This window comes from Chiloscyllium punctatum, chromosome 10 (genome assembly GCF_047496795.1).
Source record: "Chiloscyllium punctatum isolate Juve2018m chromosome 10, sChiPun1.3, whole genome shotgun sequence".
Classification (NCBI taxonomy): Eukaryota; Metazoa; Chordata; class Chondrichthyes; order Orectolobiformes; family Hemiscylliidae; genus Chiloscyllium; species Chiloscyllium punctatum.
Genome location: NC_092748.1, coordinates 85,769,033 through 85,791,674, shown reverse-complemented (window position 1 = coordinate 85,791,674; position 22,642 = coordinate 85,769,033). Strand labels below are relative to the sequence as shown.

The following is a 22,642-nucleotide window of genomic DNA, read 5'->3' as shown; positions in this document are numbered from 1 at the left end:
GATACAGAACTGTTCCAAAGGTAGAAGACAGAGGGTGTTGGTGGAGGGTTGTTTTTCAGACTGGAGGCCTGTGACCAGTGGAGTGCCACAAGGATCGGTGCTGGGCTCGCTACTTTTTTGTTATTTACATAAATGATTTGGATGCGAGCATAAGAGGTACAGTTAGTAAATTTGCAGATGATATCAAAATTGGAGGTGTAGTGGACAGCGAAGAGGGTTACCTCAGATTACAACAGGATCTTGATCAGATGGGCCAATGGGCTGAGAAGTGGCAGATGGAGTTTAATTCAGATAAATGCGAGGTGCTGCATTTTGGGAAAGCAAATCTTAGCAGGACTTATACACTTAATGGTAAGGTCCTAGGGAGTGTTGCTGAACAAAGAGACCTTGGAATGCAGGTTCATAGCTCCTTGAAAGTGGAGTCGCAGGTAGATAGGTTGGTGAAGGCGGCGTTTGGTATGCTTTCCTTTAATGGTCAGAGTATTGAGTACAGGAGGTGGGAGGTCATGTTGTGACTGTACAGGACATTGGTTAGGCCACTGTTGGAATATTGCTTGCAATTCTGGTCTCCTTCCTATCGGAAAGATGTTGTGAAACTTGCAAGGGTTCAGAAAAGATTTACAAGGATGTTGCCAGAGTTGGAGGATTTGAGCTATAGGGAGAGGCTGAACAGGCTGGGGCTGTTTTCCCTGGAGCATCGGAGGCTGAGGGGTGACCTTATAGAGGTTTACAAAATTATGAGGGGAATGGATAGGGTAACAGACAAAGTCTTTTCCCTGGGGTTAGGGAGTCCAGAACTAGAGAGCATAGGTTTAGGGTGAGGGGGGAAAGATAGGTTCAGTTACTGCCTTTGCTGTTTGAATTTGTATGTCACTGGACATCAGAGTGCGCCTGGGAAAATTAAACAGTGAAATTCACAACTGATCTTGGAGGAATCTGTTTGGGAGAGGTCACAACACAGAAACAGATAAATAAATAGTTTTAAGTGTGGGCTCACATTAAGTCTACAGAAGTGATTAGAGTGGGTTCTTTCTTGATTATATGTTTTATTGAGATATGTCTCTTGATTAAACTTAGAAGTATAAGCCATAAGTATTAAGTTAGCCTGGAGCAGTGTTTTGTAGAGAAAGAAGACAGTGCTACTTTCTGGGTCTATAGATTGAAATAAGCAAAAATGGCCTTTAGTAGAGTGTGTGCTCTTCTTGCCGAATGTGGGAGTTCAGGGAGAGTTTACAGGTTACTGAGGATTATATCTGCAATAAATGCTGTTGGTTAGGATTCCTGTCAGATCAAATGGATCGGTTGGAGAGACAATGAGAGGCAATGAGACATTTACAAGAGCTAGGGGATGTGTTGGATGGCAGTTATAGGAAGGGAAAAAAGTCACAGATACAGTCACATAGATGGCTTAACTCCAGGCAAAGTAAGAGAGGTAGGTAGGTTGTAGCAATCAGGAGACCAAAAAGGGGACATAAGATAGCTTTGGCAAATAGGGTTAAGGAGAATCCAAAAGGTTTTTGTAAATACATTAAAGACAAAAGGGTAACTACAGAGAGAATAGGGCCCCTCAAAATCAGCAAGGCAGTCTCTGCATAGAGCCGCAGGGGAGGGGCAAGATACTAAACGAGTATTTTGCATCAGTGTTTACTGTAGAAAAGGACATGTAAGATATAGAATGTAGGGAAATAGATGCTGACATCTTGAAAAATGGCCATGTTACAGAGGAGGAAGTGCCGGATATCTTAAAACGCATAAAAGTGGATAAATTCCCAGTACCTGATCAGGTGTACCCTAGAACTCCGTGGATAGCTCGGAAAGTGATTGCTGGGCCCCTTGCTGAGACACTTGTATCATCAATAATCATAGGTGAGATGCCAGAAGACTGGAAGTTGACTAACATGGTGCCACTTTTTTTTAGAAAATGTAAAAAACTTATCCCTTATCACCATGGTGTATTTCAGATTTCAGAAGTAATGCAAATATTCAACATACGGTTTACTGAGTTCACACTGCTGGTCACAGAAAGTCTGTGACCAGTAGTAGTACAGGTCAGCCAAGTAAAAACCAGTGGCAGGTTCACTTTTCTGGTCTTCTGTGTTATGAAAAAAATAGCTGTCTTGACAGTACATCACTGCTCCCAATAATCTATATCTACTACCAGCAATTGATTTGTCTTGTAATTTTTGGATGATTTGCAAATGAATTTTTGATACAACACATCCAACAGCTACTTATGTTTAAAAATCAAATGGAGCGAATGGAAATCATTGGTGAAAAAAGCCTGCTGATACCATTAATCATCAAGAGTGAAAAACTTATATCAATCGTGAAATTTAACTTTGGTCACTACCAGATAACTTGCCTGTCTAACATTCTAAGCGAAAGTGAGGACTGTAGATGCTGGAAACTAGAGTCGTGAGTGTGGTGCTGGAAAAGCACAGCAGGTCAGGCAGCATCAGAGAAGCAGGAGAGTTGGCGTTTCAAGGGCTTTTGCCTGAAACGTTGAGTCTTCTGTCCGCTTTTGCCCGAAACGTCGATTTCGAAGCTACTTGGATGCTGCCGGAACTACTGTGCTCTTCCAGCACCACTAATCCAGAATCTGGTTTCCAGCATCTGCAGTCATTGTTTTTACCTTCTGTCCAACATTCTATCCAAGCAAAGACAATCTATTTTTACTCCAATTTCCTCCTCTTTTGGTTGGCAGTGATTTGTGCAGATGTGATATAAAGGTTATACGCAAAAAGCAGGAGGTGGGCTTTTGATATGAAGCTTACATGACCAAAACATCATCACTCATCCTTTCTCTTCAAAGGTACATTAACGGCTCTGCTGAACATAGTCCATATTTCTAGCATTTACTTTAATGGGGCTTCATATTGGCTTAAGTTCATTATTCACTTCTCTATAAATTAATAAGACCAGAAAGCAGTGCCAACATGATATCATCTGAATGATCTAATCACCCATGATTTCAAACTTTGCAGTTTACAACAATACACAAAAGAAAGGATTCCCACAACCATCCCAGGCTTTCGACCTCCACTTGCTTAGAGATGACAAAAATACTCCCCAACTTAGAAAAGGAAATCTCAGACTCGAATCCATGCTGGCTCAAACTTTCTGGTTTGAACAGGTATTTCAGAATGGATATTTAGTTGTCTTCCTTAACAAAAAACTGTATTGAACAAAAGATACTTACATTCATTATGTAAGAAAAGGATTGCGTGCAACCAACAACCACAACATCAAGATGGTCAGGTAAATCAAGAGAGGCTCAAGATCATAAATGTAATGCCAGTTTTGAATCATTATTTTCAAACTCACATTTGCGTAACCTGTTCATATAAAACGTAATTGTTGACCATCACCCAATTTTCTCAATTTTTCAGCATTCAATGCCAGGCAGAGCCCGGCTCACTACCAAAATCAAGTAAGTAAAACTCAATTGCTGTTTATAATAATCAGTAACATGACTGCAGGTTACAATGACATTTTTTATTTACTTGAGTCATGGACATTGCTGGCTTGACCAACATTTATTTCCCGCCCCATTTGCCCTCAAGAGTGTGTGTGTGTGAGGTGCTACCTTCTTGAACCACTGCAGTCCATGTACTGTAGGTATAACCATAATGCAATGGTTTGACCCGGCGACAGTGAAGTAATGCTGATTACGTTTTCAAGCCAGGATGGTTAGTAAGTTGAAGGCAAACTTGTATGCGGTGGTGTTCCCTTACATCTGTTGCGTTGTCCTTCTAGATGGAAGTGGTCATGGGTTTTTAAGAATCTTTAGTAAATTTCTGAAGTGCATCTTGTAGATAGTAGAGACTGCTGCTACTCAGTGTCAGTGGAGGGAATGGATGCTTGTGTACATAGTGCCATCAAGCAAACTGCTTTGTCCTGGATCGTGCCAAGCTTCTTGAGTGTTGCTGTTAGCAGCACCCATCCAGGCAAGTGGGGAGAATTCCATCAGACTCCTAATTAGTGCCTTGTAGATGGTTGACAGGCATTAGAAAGTAATGGCAAGTTACTCGCTACAATCCTTTGACCTGCTCTTGCAGGAGTTGTATTTATGCAGCAAGTCCAGTTGAGTTTCTGGTCAATAACAATCCCCAAGATGTTGATGGTGGGGATTTCTTTGACAGTAGCACCACTGAATGCCAAGAGGCAATGATTAGACTGTCTCTATTTGAGATGGCCATTGCCCAGCATTTGTGAGATGTGAATCTTCCTTTTCAGCCCATGGCTGGATATTATTCGTCTTTTTCCATTTGACCATGGACTACTTCAATACCTGAGGAGATATGAATGGCACTGAGTGGGTGCATGGGGGAAATAAACATGCAGAGCTGTGGGAATAGAGCAGGCAAATGAAATCAACTGCATTGGTCTACACAGCCATAAATAGTGTGCCATATTTATTCTACGACTCTAAAGATGCTCAGTAGAAAGTTTTTAAAATTCCTATGTGGTCTCTTAGACGGTACTTACATTATAGGATTTTACACCATTTTTATATCTGATTAGGTTTAGCATTAAGACCACACCAGTAGGTAAATCTTGAGTTCTCTCAGATCCAAAAGATGAATTTTCCACAACACTGCAAGACAGTATTGGAAAATTCATGAATCAAATAAAGAACCACTGCCACTATTTACTAACTTAGCTTTGGCATATGAACTTAATATAGAAATAGACAAAAATTCAGTCTACAAATCAACAGGCAATTTATTTTAGTATAAAGCAAACATCTAAACAGTATTCTGCAACTGTTGATGCTGCAAGCATGACTCTGGTGGCTTCCTTAAACATAGTAGCAAAGACGAGGCTGAGGAGTTAGGGAGCCACAAGTTTTATGAAATTGTCGACATTGTATCTATTGGACATCTCACTACAACCCATGCCACATTCAGTCGTGCAGAATTTTACACTAAAAGAATCATAACAATGTTAAGCACGGAAACAGAGCCTTCGGTCCAATTCGTCCATGTCAACCAGATATCCTAACCTAATCTAGACACATTTGCCAGCACTTGGCCCATATCTCTCTCAACCCTTCCTATTCATATACCCATCCAGATGACTTTTAAATATTGTAATTGTGCCAGCCTCCATCACTTCCTCTGGCAGCTCATTCCATATACGCATTACCCTCTGTGTGAAAAAGTTGCCCCCGAGGTTCTTTTCATATCTTTCCCCTCTCACCCTAAACCTATGCCCTCTAGTTTTGCACTCCCCCATCCCAGGGAAAAGACCTTGTCTGTTTATCCTAACCATCCCCTTCATGATTTTATAAATCTCTATAAGGTCACTGACCACTTTCCGACATTCCAGGGAAAACAGCTCCTGAAGCTCAAATCCTCCAACCCTGGCAACATCCCTTTTCTGGACCTTTTCAAGTTTCACAACATCCTTCAGATAGGAAGGAGACCAGAATTGCACACAATATTCCAAAAGTGGCCTAACCAATGTCCTGTACAGCCGCAACATGACCATCCAAATCCTATACTCAATGCTCTGACCAATAATGGAATGCATACCAAATGCCTCCTTCGTCAACCTACCTATCTGCGTTCTACTTTCAAGGAACTATGAACCTGCACGACAAGGTCTCTTCGTTTAGCAACACTCCCCAGCACCTTACCATTAAGCGTATAAGTCCTGCTCTAACTTGTTTTTCCAAAATGCAGCACCTCACATTTATCTAAATTAAACTCCAACTGCCACCCCTCAACCCACTGGCCCATCTGATCAAGATCCCGTTGTACTTTGAGGTAACCTTCTTCACTATCCACTACACCTCCAATTTTGGTGTCACGTGCAAACATATTAACTATACCTCCTATGTTCACATCCAAATCATTTACATAAATGACGAAAAGTAATGGACCTTGCACCAATCCTTGTGGCACACCACTGGTCCCAGTTCTCCTGTCTAAAAAGCAACCCTCCACCACCACCCATCTACTACCTTTGAGCCAGTAATGTATCCAAATCGCTAGTTCTCCCTGTATTCAATGAGATCTAACCTTGCTAACTAGACTCCCACGAGAAGCCTTGTCGAACGCCTTGCTGAAGTCCATTTGGATCATGCCCACTGTCTACTCTCATCAATTCTCTTCATTACTTCTTCAAAAAACTCAATCAAGTTAGAGAGACACGACCTTCCATGACTATTCCTGATCAGTCTTTACTTTTTCAAATACATTTAAATCTTATCCCTCAAGACTCTCTCCAACTACTTGCGCACAGATGTCAGGCTCCCCAGTTTATAGCGCCCTGGCTTTTCCTTACTCCCTTTCTTAAACAGTGGCACCACATTAGCCAACCTCCAGTCTGCCAGCACCTGACCTGTGACAATCGATAATACAAATATCTCAGCAAGGGGCCCAGCAATCACTTCCCTAGCTTCCCACAGAGTTCACAGACCTGATCAGGTCCTGGAGGTTTATCTATTGTTATGCATTTCAAGACATCCGGTACCACCTCCTTTGTAATATGGAAATTTTTCAAAATGTCACCATCTATTTCCCCACATTCTGTATCTTCCATGTCATTCTCCACAGTAAACACTGATGCAAAAATACTTATTTAGTATCTCCCCCATCTCCTGCAGCTCCACACAAAGGCCGCTTTGCTGATCTTTAAGGGGCCCTATTCTCTCCCTAGTTACCCTTTTGTCCTTAATGTATTTGTAAAAACCCTTGGGATTCTCCTTAACCCTATTTGCCAAAGCTATCTCATGTCCCCTTTTTGCCCTCCTGGTTTCCCTATTAACTAAATTCCTACTACCTTCATACTCTTCTCAGGATTCATTGTATCTTGCCTATACCTGACATATGCTTTTTTCTTTTTTTTAAACAAAACCTCAATTTCTCCAGTCATCCAGCATTCAGTACACCTACCAGCCTTTCCTTTCAACCTAACAGGAATATACTGTCTCTGGACTCTCATTACCTCATTTTTTGAAGGTTTCGCATTTTCCAGCTGCCCCTTCACCTGTAAACATCTTCCCCCAATCAGCTTTTGAATGGTCTTGCCTAATATTGTCAAAATTAGCCTTCCTCCAATTTAGAACTTCAATTTTTAGATCCAGTCTATCCTTTTCCATTGCCATTTAATAACTAATAGAATTATGGTCACTGGCCCTAAAGTTCTCCTCCACTAATACCTCAATCACATGTCCTGACTTATTTCCCACATTTTGCATCTTCTCTACTAGGTACCTCTACATACTGAATCAGAAAATGCTCCCATATACACTTAAATTCTCCTTCATCTAAATCCTTAACACTATGGCAGTTCCAGTCTATGTTTAGAAAGTTAGAATTCCCTTCTATTACCACCCTATTATTCTTAGATAGCTGAAATCTTCTTTCAAATTTGTTTCTCAATTTCCCACTCACTATTAGGCGGTCTATAATACAATCCCAATAAGGTAAGCATCTCTTTCTTATTTCTTAGTTCCACCCAAATAACTTCCTTGGATGTTCCCAGGAATATCATCTCTAAGTACTGCAGTAGTGCTATCCATTATCAAAAATGCCATTCAACCTCCTCCTTTGCCTCCCTTTCTGAATCTCCTGTAGCATTTGTGTACTGGAACATTAAGCTGCCAGTCCCGTCCATCCCTGAGCCACGTTTCTGTATATGCTATGACATCCCAGTCCCATGTTCCTAACCATGCCCTGAATTCAGCTGCCTTCACTGTTAGGCCTCTTGCATTGAAGTAAATGCAGTTTAATTTATCAGTCCTACCTTGTTTTCTGCGTTGTTCCTGCTTGCCCTGACTGTTTGAGTCACTCCCATTCCCAACTGTACCAGTCTCAGATTGATCTCCTTCCTCACTACTTCCCTGGGTCCCACGCCCACCTTACTAGCTTAAATCCTCCCCTGCAGCTCGAGCAGATCTCCCTGCCAGTATATTAGTCCCTTTCCAATTTAAGTGCAGTCCGTCCTTCTTGTACAGGTCACTTCTATCCCAGACAAGATTCCAATAACCCAAAAATGTGAACCCTTCTCCCCTGCACCAGCTCCTCAGCCACGCATTCATCTGCTCTATCCTCCTATTCCTATCCTCACTAGCTTGTAGCATTGTGAGTAATCCAGATATTACCACCTTTGAGGACCTTCTTTTTAAATTCCTAACTTTCTGTAATCCCCCTTCAGAATCTCATCCTTTTCCATTCCTATGTACACACTGGAACTAATGACAACCTCCTGCTGGACTCTCTCCCCTTTGAGAACATTCTGCACCCTCTCCAAGATATCCCTGATTCTGGTACCAGGGAAGCAACACACCATTCTGATTTTTCGCTGCTGGCAACAGAAATGCATGTCTGTGCCTCGGACTAGAGTGTTCCCTATCATAATCGATCACTTGGAACCAGACATGCCTTTCATTATAATAGAGCCTGTCTCGATAGCAGAAGCTTGTGCTACATTCCCCTGAGTATCCATCACCCCCGACATTTTCGAAAACATTTTTGAAATGGGGATAGCCACAGAAGACTTCTGCACTACCTGCCTACCTATCTTACTTTTCCTGGAGATAACCCATCTGACTGTATCTGCGGCTTCTCTCCCGTCCTATCGCTACCATCCATCACACACCCTAGCTTTTCCAAGTTCTTCATTGCCTCTAACTGCGGTTCCAACTAATCTATGCAAACTGATAGGATTCACAACCAAAGACACTTCCTGCAGACATAATCATCTGTAACAATGGAAACTCTCCCTAAACTCCCACATCTGACAGGAAAAGCATATCACTCTACTACAGCCATCTTTGGTCCTTCACAATCTGTAGACCCAGATAATAGCACTGTCTTTTTGCTCTTTAAAAAAAAGTGCTCCAGGCTAACTTAGCACTTATGTTTTATATTTTTAAAATATCATCAAGAGATGGATTTCAATAAAACATATAATCAGGAAAGTGCCCACTCTACTCACTACTGTAATGTTTTGACACACTTTTTCAGATATTCTAGCCTGGAAGATACACACCATAAAGCAGGCAGTCTTAACAATGTCAAAAGCTTTAGTGAGATCTATGCGCAGCAGATAGAGATCATGATGCTTCTCTCTTTTGGCAGTCTTGCCATTAAAGTCATACTGGCTATTTGTCACATGATTAGACTTAAATGTCACTAGGATTGCAGAACATGTTTTACATGATGGACATGTAGGCTGTTTAATAGGACTCTTGGAAGCAGCTTTGCTAAAATTGGGAAAAGACTTATTGCTCAGTAGTTGGTGAATACATTTTTGGATTGTTTCCCTTTTTAGGTATTGACTACATCAGAACTTTCTCTCCTCCCAGATTTTCTTAAAGGTGGCTCTATTATTATATGTCCAAATCTCTAATGCAATACTGTCAGCACCAGAGGCTTTGCTATGTTTATTCAACTCGGTTACCTTTATATCTTCATTAGCAGAATTAAGAGGATACAGGCTTTCTTTCTCAGACAACTGCTCAATTTGACAAACAGGATCTGTAGAGACTGGATGCCTCTGTTTGCTTCCACCACAGCCGGTAATCAGCGAGCTCTGCACACAGATTTACAGTGCTTGAACTGCTCACACTGGAGAGATCTAAACTATGACAAAAGTAATTGCAAGTACTCCCAAAATCTTAAGTCTCTAAATCAAAATCTGAAGACCAAAGTTGTGATCCAGCCACCAGCATGCAAATGCTGTGAAACAACAGGCTTTGGCACAAATCTCAATTTGGACATACTTTGGTAACGTGCTCTCTAGAGGGGCCAATGTTGTCAAAAAGATTACAGGATGCATCCAAAAAGGAAATTTTTCATAATAGCATCCTGAAGCAGCAGTAAGTTAAACTGAAGACTGAAGTCAAACTTTATTGGGCCACTATCATTGCCTGTCTGACATGGTGCAGAACCTTTGGTTAACAATTAGGTGCTACAAAACATTGGAATGTTTTTACCATAGACATTAGAGGTCAATTATAAGAAGTTGATGGTAGAACAATTATAAACAGGAGGGATCTTCACTGAGTTGGGACACTGCCCTCCAGAAATTTCAACTTGGATGAACAGGCCATGTCTCCCGTATGAATGGCTAGAGAAATCTCAAACTGATCTACTATGGGGAATTGTCTCAGAACAAAATATCAAGGTGGTCAGTACAAAAGATACAACAGCCTTGTAAAAAGAAAAGCCTTACAAACCTCTGCATTATAGTCCATTTCTCCTGGGGAAAACACTGCAACCAATCTGAAATTGAGTTCAGTATGCTTCAAGGCCCATCTATCCCGAACTCGTAACATCCAACATGCCTAAAGGACACAATTAGCTGTGGAATTAAAGAAAACAATAAACTATTGCAGCAACTGAAAGACCATCTCAGCATATTCTGGGAAACGATGCAGTGGTCATTTTTAAACATTTTGGGTGGCACAGGTTGGTTTGCATTACATTAAAGCAAATCATTCATGACCGCAACAGCTTTCAAACATTTCTGTAGGGGATAAGCCTTGTAAATAACATGCATTCTCAAGACTTTCTGCCCTGATGGTTTCTTAAAGGAGAACAGCATCACAATTTTATCACCCTTAATGCCACTAAAATCTTACTGCAGGTATTTTCAGCTTACCAAATTAAAAAATGCTCATATTCCAACAATCAAAATGCCCTTTTACTTCTAAAGGGGATGGTTTGCTCAGTTTGCTGAATGGTTGGTTTGTAATGCAGAATAATGCCAACAGCATGGCCTCAATTCCCACACCAGCTGAGGTGACCATTAAGTACTCTCCTTCTCAACCTCTTCACTCCCCTCAAGTGAGAGACCCTCAGGTTAAACCTTCATCCTGTCTTTATAGCCAGGATGGCTACAATTATTGTTCACATATACTATTGATTTGGATGAGGAAAGTGACTATACTATAGTCAAGTTTGCAGATGACACAAAAATACATGGAAAGGCAAGTGGCAAAACTGACGCAAAAACAGTCACTTTTTTTGGACTGTGGACTAAAAGGTTAGAGACAATACTGTTTTAAATAAGGAAAAAAGTGTAAAAAAGAGGTTTGCAGCTTTATAAAAAAATTGACTAGCACATATTGTAGGTACAACTCAGTATAGCTCTATTCAAACAGTGGGGGAGAATTTAAATGGAATGGCACTGTGTGAGGTCAAAGAAATTTTGTCCGGAGACAGTCTTTGGATTGGCTTTTCATTTGGGATCAGATGTTGTAGGTTCAGCATAGTATCAAAAACTTGACTGGTTACTGAGTAAGCAACTACAATCTTGGATGTAGATAACACAGCAGAAACGTTGAGCCTGAGAAGAGAAAGTGGGCACCCGCGTCTATCTGTCTCTTTCTCGCTCTCTCCTTGCTATGTGGAGAGGTAGAATAAAATCCATTGTAGCTAGTTACCTTTCTCTGTTGGTTGTTCTGTCTGCAAATGCTCTCTTGAAACAAAAAGGGAAGTCCACCTTTAGGGACACTGAGTGAATTCTGAATTAATTAATGACTCGAGAATCAGTATGTCCATTGCCTCATGTCATTTACAAAGAATCAGAAGGGGAGAAGAAAACCAAAAGGTACCAACTCAAAGCTGTTGTACTTGGGACTAGTGTTTCTCTGATTTTATTTCGCCTGTCCTCACTCACAATAATCGTGGCTCATTTTGTCTAGTGGTATGTCTATCAAGTTTCTATTTGGAAGTTTTTTAAAAAGGGGGTAGGATTTAAGCTGTAAGGTTCAAGTTATCAATTCACGCTTCTTTCTTGCATTGGTTAAAAATATTGTGATTACAATAATTTTTTTCTGATAATGCAAAAAACCTAATACGCACACTATTTTAACCCAAATTAGGCAATTAGGTAAAATTGAGCAACTCTGTGATTTAATCAAATTTTCACAATTCTAACAACTCCAAGGAAAATGGGGCTCGATTTCCAGCACACTACCTTAGTGGGTTGTGGCACTGCAGAGTTAAAATAATTAGGTCGTAGGCATGCCTTCCATATAATTAAACTGGTTTCACTTCTTCACATTTGATTTTCCCTCTTCAAGAACCCACCTTGGTTAAAAGGACAACTTACTTGGGTGGAAATCACTGTAGTTTTCAGTAAAAACAAGGACTGCAGATGCTGAAAACCAGATTCTAGATTAGAGTGGTGCTGGAAAAGCACAGCAGTTCAGGCAGCATCCGAGGAGCAGGACAATCGATGTTTCGAGCAAAAGGCTTTTGCCCAAAACGTCGATTTTCCTGCTCCTTGGATGCTGCCTGAACTGCTGTGCTTTTCCAGCACCACTCTAATCTAGAATCACTAGTTTTGAACGACCCACATTTGGACACATGCTGGACAATCAGAAAGTTGGTCAGTGAATGAGAGGGAAGAGAATGAACAACAGGAAATGATTGGAGGGGTGTTGTTTTTTTAAATTAATAGAAGACAAGGAAGGAGCTCGTACGTAGTTTTGGCAGTAAATACTACAGTGCAAGGACATATTGGATGCCAGAATAAGTTTTGGAAGAAGAAACATTAGAGTTAGAAAGTAACCCTAACTAGAAATACAGAATGTAGCCAGTGGCTTTTAAGTGCAAAATGTCAAAGACAGTGTAAGAGAGACATAACTATTGACAGAAATAATTTTCATTTCATTATTTCGAATTGAAGTGAAATAACAAGTGCTAGCCTTGAATCAGCACCTTTACACAAAATAAACTCTAGCCACAGGACAGCAAATAACCAATTGGTTCCCTACTTCTTGTAAATATAGAAACTTGAGATTAATTTTCAGGCTTTTCTGATGTTTAAGTAAATACAGGCATTGAGTAATGTGCTATCTGATGAAGGAGGTCACAGCTTTGATTCCTTATCTATAATTGTTTAAAACATTCTGACATGGAGTGATTAAATGTCACTGCACATTCAAAGAATCCATGTCAAGTTAGCTTGTCACTAACATTTAGAATCACAGTCAGAGTCATAGAGATGTACAGCACGGAAACAGACCCGTCGGTCCAACTCATCCATGCAGACCAGATATCCTAATCTAATCTAATCCCATTTGCCAGCACTTGGCCCATATCCATCTAAACCTTTCTTATTCATACAATTACAGCATTTAAGAGGCATCTGCATGAGTGTATCAGCCTCCACCATTTCTTTTGGCAGCTTTACTCGCAAACCAGTGTTGAAGATATTTTGCCTTTTGTTTTTTCCAGTTTTATGCCTCAGACACCCTGATGGAAATACAGTAGCACAAAGAAGAAGAACTCCATGTTCTATTGAATTGTTCAGAAAATAAATTGTTTGCAATATAATGGTAACTTCGTATGACCAGCACATATTTCTGATGAATTGTGCAGAAGCTATTAAATATTTGTCTTGATCGGCCATCAAATTCTGGTACTCATTTTGACCAATTATTCAAATATTCATGTTCATTATGATGTTAAAAAAAAATTTGTTGTATTCCTCAGGTGCAAGTTTCTTTTTGACATGGTAAAGGTATACAATCCTTTATCCAAAATTCCGAAATCTGAAAACATCTGAAATCCAAAATGTTTTTCGTGGAGTGTGGAGCATCATTTTGGTGTGCGAACAGGTGACGCAACTCCACACCCACTTGAACCATGTCACTCAGATGTGACGTGGCTGCGTGGCTCAGCATTGGCAGGTGTCAATTGTGTCTCAGTGCTTGGACTTGTCACGTGGATCTGCTGTTAAGATTATTTTTAATTTCACTGTGAAAATGTCATTTATCCCAAAATCCGAAAATTCCTAATTCTGAAAAACAATTGGCCCCAAGGATTGTGTACCTGTACTGACTTCTACAAGATATTAGGTTCTTTGAGGAGTATCTTAAAAGATAAAAGAGAGTTACACAGATACAATGCTTTAGGGAGAGCATTCCACTGGTGTATGGTCTGGGCAGCTATAGGCACAACTATCAATGGATTGAATATTGCAAACATGGTACAGTGGTTAGCACTGCTGCCTCACAGCATCAGGATCCCAGATTTAATTCCAGCCTGGGGCAACTGTCTGTGTGGAGTTCGCACATTCTGCGTCTGCGTGGGTTTTCTCCGGGAGTTCCGATTTCCTCCCACAAGCCAAAGATGTGAAGGTCAGGTAAACTGGCCATGCTAAATATCCCACAGTGTTAGAGAAATAGGTCTGGGTGGGCTACCCTTCAGAGGGTCGGTGTGGATTGGTTGGACCAAAGGGCCTGTTTCCACACTGTAGGTAATCTAATCGAATAACTGTTATGGACGTACATGGAATAGTGAAGGTTAGATGGGCTTCAGATTGGTATGATAGGTTGGCGCAACATTGAGGGCCGAAGGGCCTGTACTGCGCTGTAATGTTCTATGTTCTACAAACGTATGAATGCTTTAAGGCTGGAAAGGGTTACAAAGATCAAAAGGATGAAGGGAATGAAAAGATTTTACAATAAGTACAGGTAGACAATCCTTTATCTGAAATCCACAAAGCTCCAAAGTCCGCAGGTTTTTTTGTGAAGTTTGTTTTGTCATTAACAAGGTTGTTTGGCATGCAAATAGTTAACCCAAGTCGACACCCACTCGATGTGTGTCACTCAGATACAACATGGGAGGCATGGCCCAGCACCGGCAGGCCTTGATTCTGTTTCAAGACCCCATTTTACTTAGTGAATGTGTTCCTCCAGTAAGATTTTTAAAAATTTCACCATCAAACTGTCATTTATTCTAAAATTTGAAAAATTCTGAATTCCGAAAACCTACTGGTCCTGAGCATTTCGAATAAAGGATTGTGCACCTGTACTATGGCTATAAGAGTAGTTCAGAAGCTGGAAACTTTGCAGTGATTAATTCACCTTGTCTTCCTCATACCTGTCCGCCATCGAGAAGTAACAAGTCAGGGTGTTATAGAATACTCTCCAACTTGCCCAGATGGGTGTAGCTCCAACATTCAAGGAGCTTGTTACCAGCCTGGACCAAACAGGCTACTTGGTTGACACTCCAAACCTTAAAGGTTCACTTATTTCACCACCAGTCACAATGGCAGTAGCACGTACTAAATGCACTACAGGAACCAAGGATCTTTTGACAGTACCTTCCAAACCCATGACCTCTACCACCTAGAAGGACAAGCACAACAAATGCAAGTAACACCACCATCTGTATGTTCCTGCCAAGTCACATATCACCCAAAGTGGGGACTATATTGCTGTTTCCACTTTGTTGCTTAGTCAAAATCTGGAAACTCCCTTCCCAGCAGCACTGTATTTGCCCCTATGTCTCAAGGACTGCAGAAGTTTAAGGCAGCTCATCACCAACTTCTCCACAGCAATTAACAAATAATTAATGCTGACCTAGTCAGCAAAATCCACATCCTACTCGCAATTTTTTCAAAACTCCATCTGACAAGTAATACTGGATAAGCAAAAATGTCCTTCCATGAAATATTCAAAATTTTATTTTGTTCCCGATACAAAATGAAATGTCTTCGCCTCTCTACAGACCTCATGTCACTGCCTGGCAACTGTCCGAGACTGAACCACACTGTTATAACCTTGGTGTCCCACCTAACCCGAAGGCAAGACATCCAAACACATCCATGAGAGAGTGAGGACTGCAGATGCTATAGGTCAGAGTCGAGAGTGTGGTGCTGGAGAAGCACAGCAGGTCAGGCAGCATCCAAGGAGCAGGAGAATCAACGTTTTGGGCATAAACCCTTCATCAGAAATTCCTGATAAAGGGCTTATGCCCAAAACGTCGATTCTCCTGCTCCTCAGATGCTGCCTGACCAGCTGTACTTTTCCAGCACCACACTCTCGATCCAAACACATCTTCTTGCCATCACTGCCCAACTCCACTTCCGAAACTGCATTCTGTTCTGCACCCACCTTAGCTTATCCACAGATGAACCTCTGAGCTATGCCTTTGCCATGTCTAGACTTCACTACTCAAGCATAAACCTGGTGGGTTTCAAATACAACCATATACAGTCATTGAGATGTACAGCATGGAGACAGACCCTTCAGTCCAACTCCTCCGCGCTGACCAGATATCCTTACCTAATCTAGTCCCATTTGCTGGCTTGGCCCATATCCCTCTAAACCCTTCCTATTCATACACCCATCCAGATGCCTTTTAAATATTGTGATTGTACCAGCCTCTACCACTTCCTCTGGCAGCTCATTCCATACATGTACCACCCTCTTCATGAAAACATTGCTCCTTAGGTCTCTTTTAAATTGTTCCTCTCTCACCCTAAATCTATGGCCTCTATTTCTGGAATCCCCCAGCCCAGGGAAAAGACCATGTCTACTTACTTTATCCATGCTCCTCATGATTTTATGAAACTAAGGTCACCCCACAGCCTCCATGCTCCAGGGAAAAACAGTCCCAGCCTATTCAGCCCTTCCCTGTAGCTCAAATCCTCCAACCCTGGCAATATCCTTGGAGATGTTTTCTGACCCCTTTCAAGTTTCACAACAACCTTCTGATAAGAGGAGGCCCAGAATTGCACACAATATTCCCAATGTCCTGTACAGCCACAACATGACCTCCCAACTCCCATACTCAGTGCTCTGTCCAGTAAAGGAAAGCATATCAAACGCCTTCTTCACTATCCTATCTACCTGCGAGTCCACTTTCAAGGAACTATGCACCTGCACTCCAAGGTCTCTTTGTTCACTTCGTTGGGGACCTCACCATTAAATGTATCTTCCACCTCTCAGAAACTTATATAAAGGTCATTCTGCTATAACATGTGTTTCATCAGCACGAATTGACTATAATGTGATTGATGAATTTTGGATGTTGTTTGGATAAAGCAAACTTTCTACTGAATAGGCACAGCGATTTCCAATAGCGCGAGGACACAAAGGAGCACAACTGTTGCGTCATAGCAGAATGACCTGTACCTTCAAAGCTCCGCTGCCTTTCACCCAGTTTGAATTAAGACCTGTTCATCTAACATCCCAGCACTCACTGAGCCAATTCAGTTCCCAATTAAGTAACACTTTGATTTTAAGCATTTCTTCTTTTCCATTCTGGAGGTTAAGAGTTGCAAAAATAAACAATGCAAGAATATTTCACAGTGATCTGTCATAACTCTATAGCAGGGGTAATTTTAGATTACTGGAAAAACTGAGACAGTAGGAATGTGGTAGGCCCACTAGCCAAAAATAGAAGTCTCTCATGACCTTAACCACTATCAGCAGGACCTTGAGGGAGGGGAGGGGAAGTCAAAATCCCACAGGATTGAAAAGCATCATATTTCAAAATAAACTACCTCATTGTAAAAAAGATTCTCTCTGCATATTACAATCGAGCTATATTAAAATTCAAAAATGATAACACAACCTGCTGGAAACATTTAGCAGTCCATTCACATCAAATGATGAAAGCCAAAGCTAAATGTTTCTGATCCTTCTTCAGAATTGTAAGTAATTACAGGTTTAAAAAATACTTAAAGATAGAATAAAGAGGGAAATACATATAGCACATATACACAAAGAAGAACTCAATATTTTGAAATAGTTCAATATTTAGCTATTCCAGTTTTCATTTATGAGTTGACCAAAGGCACAGTGAGAGAAATTAAGATCATATGAGCTAGAAAAAAAACTGGTGAAGTGGAGCAGTGAGGGAGTAAAGGCAAGCAAGGGTTTTGCAACAAAACTTGGTACAGTTTAACATCACAAGTTTCAGTGAGTGGGGTGCAATTTCCTTCTCTTAAGAGCAGTCCAATTCTTTGCTGACTGCTAGCAATATGTTTTACACAAGGCCCATGACTGCATGTGCCACCAGTTGTCCCCCACATAACAATGAAATCACTCAGCCCACACTACCAATTTCTCCTGTAGACAAAAACTGGAAGCTAAACATGTTAAGATCTGAAGTCATTAAACAGAATACACACCAACGAAATAGGTCCTTTGGCCCAACGAGCCAACTTTACAAGTCAAAATCATGGGCAACTGCTGACAACTGCATAAGAAAACAAAACATATCCTGAAGCCCGTATTCAATGGAACAGTAGGTCAAGGACAAAGCAGTTTCAATGGGACAGGAAATTGAAGTAGGAAGCAGGGTGGAGTTCAAGGTCAGATTTAATGGCAAAACAGAGATTTTGTTGACGAGGTATGGGCATCACTGATTGGCCCAGTATTCATTGCCCATTCCAAGTTGTCATCGAAAAGGTGGTGCTGAGCTGTTTTCTTAAACCACTGCTCCTCTGAAGTATACCCACACTGCTACTAGGGAGGGAGTTCCAAGATTTTTACCCAGCGACACTGAAGGAATGGCAGTATACTTCCAGAGCAGGATGGCAAGTAGTCTGGAGAGGAATTTGCAGATGGTGGTTTTCCCATGTATCTGCTGCCTTTATCCATCTAGCTGGAAGTGATCTTGGGTTTGGAAGGTGCTGCCAAAGAAGCACTGGTGAATCTTTGCAGTGCATCATGCAGATGGCAACAGAAGTTTATTACCATGCCTCAGACTCTTTCATTATCTTCTGGTTTCAAGATGTATGACAGTCAAACCACCAATTTACTTAATAATATGAAAATGTAAGTATTTATAAAATCATTGCATAGAAATCATTGTATTTCTCATGCAACTTTTCAAAATTATATAATATTGAGAATGTGTATAGGGTGGAAGCAGGCAGGGAAAGAGTTAAGTTTTGAGTTTTGTGAAACAAGAGGTTCAGCTGAACATGACTCAGATCAGATAAGAACTTACAGTTAACAATGGGGTGTTGGAGGCAAGGATAATGGGTTAACAAGGTGGAAAAATAGTCATTATGTACAGCCACTTAATAATATTAGAAGCATTCGGTATGCAAGGTCAGCTATCAAGGGGGAAAGTATCCACTGCATGAATCCAGTTAACAAGGTTAAAACATTCATTGTATAACAGTAGAGGGCTTGGTTTCTGTTATTGATTCTCATTAATTGGGTGATCGTCACAATCAATATGTATGTTACTTTATCTGGATGTTCCTCCCTGTAAATTGACTATTTAGTTCATTGAGAAACCGTTGTTCGAGAGAAGACCAAGAACTCATGTCTCTGTGTAGGTTGGCAATCGATCTCAGGATGAAGGAGTTAAAACTATACCGTGTCTCTGAGTGTTTTGCTTCAACTGAGAGGAGAAATGGACAATATTGCCATTTAATTTATTTCAACAGCTTGTTTTACAAGTACTCCAATTAAAGCTAGGAAAAATACTGCAACATCCAATCCCCAATATTTATAAGAGCGCCTTGGTAGTATACACTGTGTACAGTATCAATTTCAGTAATTCAACATTGTTTGTCTTGGAAACTTCTGCTACCTACCATATACTTTTAACATTTCACTTCAAAATATGACCAATTATTTGCCTGAATCTCTATACTTAATATTTAATAATCCATATCATGAACTAATATCTGCTATTTATCTGTTCATTTGAATGCCTTCACAACGGAGCATGAACTAGTTAGGAAAGGCGATTGGCTAGTGATATTATCACTGGACTGTTAATTCAGAGACCCAGGGACCTGGCTTTTAATCCCGGCATAGCAGATGGAGGAATGTAAATTTAATGTAAAAATTAAGAGTCTAATGATGACCATGTATTGATTATCAAAAAAAAACCATCTAGTTCAGTAATATGCTGTAGAGAAGGAAACTGCCATCCATATCTGGCCTACACATTCACTCTTAACTGCCCCTGGGTAATTAGGAAAGGGCAATAAATGGTGACCTAGGTAGTGACACCCTCATCCCATGAATGATCAAAAAAGAATTACAAAGAATGGTTAATCAATTGACAGATTCAATTGATAGTACTACTTGACAAGTCATTTCCTAGAAAGAAACTTAGTTTTATAGATTTTTTTTAATATTAGTTAACATGATGGACATTCACTAAATCATAGGCACATAAAGCTGCATGATTTATTTCACATCAGAACAGAAATTTATTATACAAAAGACAAAAACAAAAAAGAGCCAGATAAATGCATAATTCAGCAACACAAAGTCTCATGTCATTTCAAACTAACATCCATTAATTTGAGTCCAGAGATATTGGCCCTTGTACAAAATCTTTAAGCATAACTTAATTGAATATTTCTGTTCTTTCCAATGAACTATGTAGCATTTTGTAAGAAGACTCTCAAATCTTACACTTTCTCAACTTTTAATAATCTGCAGATTGCTAATCAAATATGTCTGGTTTGAAATTTTCACAAACAAAACTTGTATACTGAGGCAACTTTCATGCTTCCAATGAAATAAATATGAAGTGCTGGATAAACTCCATAGGTCTGGCAGCATGTATGACCATAAGACCCTAAGAGTGAGTTAACATCTTGAATCCAACAGGATTCTTTTGAACTGACCTGGAAAGTAAAGGGGAAGGAGAAGCAAGTAGAACAAATGGTTAAAGTTGCCCAAAGCAAAAAAACAAAATGAGTACTAATGGTAATGGAGGACGGATATATTTGCAGAATAGGTGTTTATGGCAGAAACCTGGTCAGCTCTATAACAGCAAAGCAGTGCAATCAAGACATTGGTCGATGCAGTGCAATAAAAATAGCAGATGGCATTCATGATCTGAAGTTATTGAATTCAGTTTCAAGTCCAAAAGATGCCTAAATAGGAAATGAGGTGTTACCCTTCTAGCTTGGATTGGGCTTTATTGAAACAGTGCAGCAGGCATAGGACAAAAAATGTTAGCATGACAGCAAGATGATGCATTGAAACAGCTCGTGACTGTAAGGACACGGTCATTCTTACAAACAGAGCAAAAAAGTGTTCTGATCACCTATTCTTTGTTTGCTCTCGTCAACATACTGGTAATGTATCGTGAGCAGCAAATACAGCAGATAAGATTGAAAGGAATACAAGTAAATTGTTACTTCAGCCAAGCTGCTTTCCCTGGATTTTCCTATACTCCTAAGTGAAAAATTATATTTGATTCTAACCTTAGTAAGATCAGTTCCAAACTGCCCAAAAAGCTTTAAATCTTCAGGTTTCCCAATCTGAAACCAATCCTTTATTATTCTTAAAAAAAGAAAACAAACTATTGGCCTTCACTGTTTAACCCATCTGTTGTAAAACCAATTTTATATTAACACCCCAAGAGGTCCATGCTTTCTTGACACATACTGGATTAGGTCATTGTTCTAAAAGACTGCCTGAACTAGTTTATTTTTAAATCCTTCAGAAAAGTGCCCTACCCATATCATAAAATCCAAGTTCTTAAAATATTAATGTATACAAATAAAAAAACCTCTCATCACAATCTGAGTTTTCCAATTAAAATATGACTCACTTCAGTTTTCCCAATTTATTAACTGGCAAATTAATCAACCAAATTAGAACTTCATCTTAAGCTTTTGTTTCAGTAACAAGTAGTAGTTAAAGCAATAAGTACACATATTTTAAGGGGAAGCTGCATAAACAAAGTATAAAGGAATAGAAGGATTTGTTGATATGGTTAGATGAAGAGGAGTGAGAGGAGACTTGTATATAACTACCATTCATCAACCAAGTGATTTCAAAAGCCTTTCTCTACACAAGCGAAATTCTACAAATGCACAATATATCAGAAAATACTCCCAGTGCTGCAAATTATTTTGGCTGTCTCAAGTGTATGAAAGGCATTATGTAAGTTATTTGTACAGGTGACAGAACTACCTGAAAGGTGCAAGTACACTGTCGTTTTTTTTTTATGTGTGAAAGGATGTCCGGAGTACATCGGTGTTATAGAATCATAGAGATGTACAGCACAGAAACAGACTCTTCAGTTAATACAAATTTCTATACGAAAACTTTGTTTCACATTTTAACTATACTCAATAATTCACTTCTTAAATCACAAAAGTATGACTGTATGTTTGCTGCAATTACCTGTCAAATATAATACAAACATACAAAATCAGAAAGGCAAGGCATTCAGTCCCTTGAGAGCCTGCTCTGCCATTTCATAATATCATGACCAATCAGGACATGGTCTCAATTCTATTGACTCAACTCATGTCCTGTTCTCAACTCTATTTTTCTGTTTATCCCCTATAACTTGGAACCATAAATGTCCTTTTACCCAATTTCTAACTTCACTTTAACAAGCTCTGTTTTAAGACCATAAAATGTAGAAGCGTAAGTAGGTTATGCAGTCTAAGAGTCTATGCACGATTGATCCAATATCCTCAACTCCACTTTCCTGCATTTTCTCTACAAGTCTAGAGTCCCTTACAGTCTATCTGCGCCTTGAGTACATCAAAGACTCAGCCTCAACAGGTCTCTGTGATAAAACATTTCCCAGATTCACTACCCTCAGAAGAAATTTCTCCTTAGCTTAGTCTTAAACATGCAACCTCTTATTCTGTCTCTTTGTGCCCACTGGTACTAGAATCTCCCACAAGGAAACTCAACCTTGCCACATCAACCCTGTCAAGTCTTATCAGAATCTCACATGGTTTAATAAGGTTGCTTCTCATTCTCCTAAATCCTAATGGGTACAGGCCTAACCTACATAACCCTTCCTCAGAAGACAGTCTTCAATACCTGGTATCACTGAATGAAACTGCTTCCAGTGCAAGCATATCTTTCTTTAGTTGAGGAGCCTAAAGCAATTCACTGTATTGCAGCTATGATTTGACTAGCACTTTGTAC

The 22,642-nt window shown here is 40.0% G+C and overlaps 1 protein-coding gene across 5 annotated transcripts in view; it reads right to left on the bottom strand.

The window, feature by feature from the left end:
• Positions 1-22,642, bottom strand: part of spopla (speckle type BTB/POZ protein like a) — a 209,615-nt gene that overhangs the window by 179,571 nt on the left and 7,402 nt on the right. For 2 of the 5 annotated variants that reach the window (XM_072579713.1, XM_072579716.1), the window contains exon 2: positions 10,193-10,317. The exons of the other annotated variants lie outside the window; for them this stretch is intronic. The gene's annotated coding sequence lies outside the window, so the exon portion shown is untranslated. The remainder of the gene's footprint in view (positions 1-10,192; positions 10,318-22,642) is intronic. 5 annotated transcript variants of the gene reach the window in all.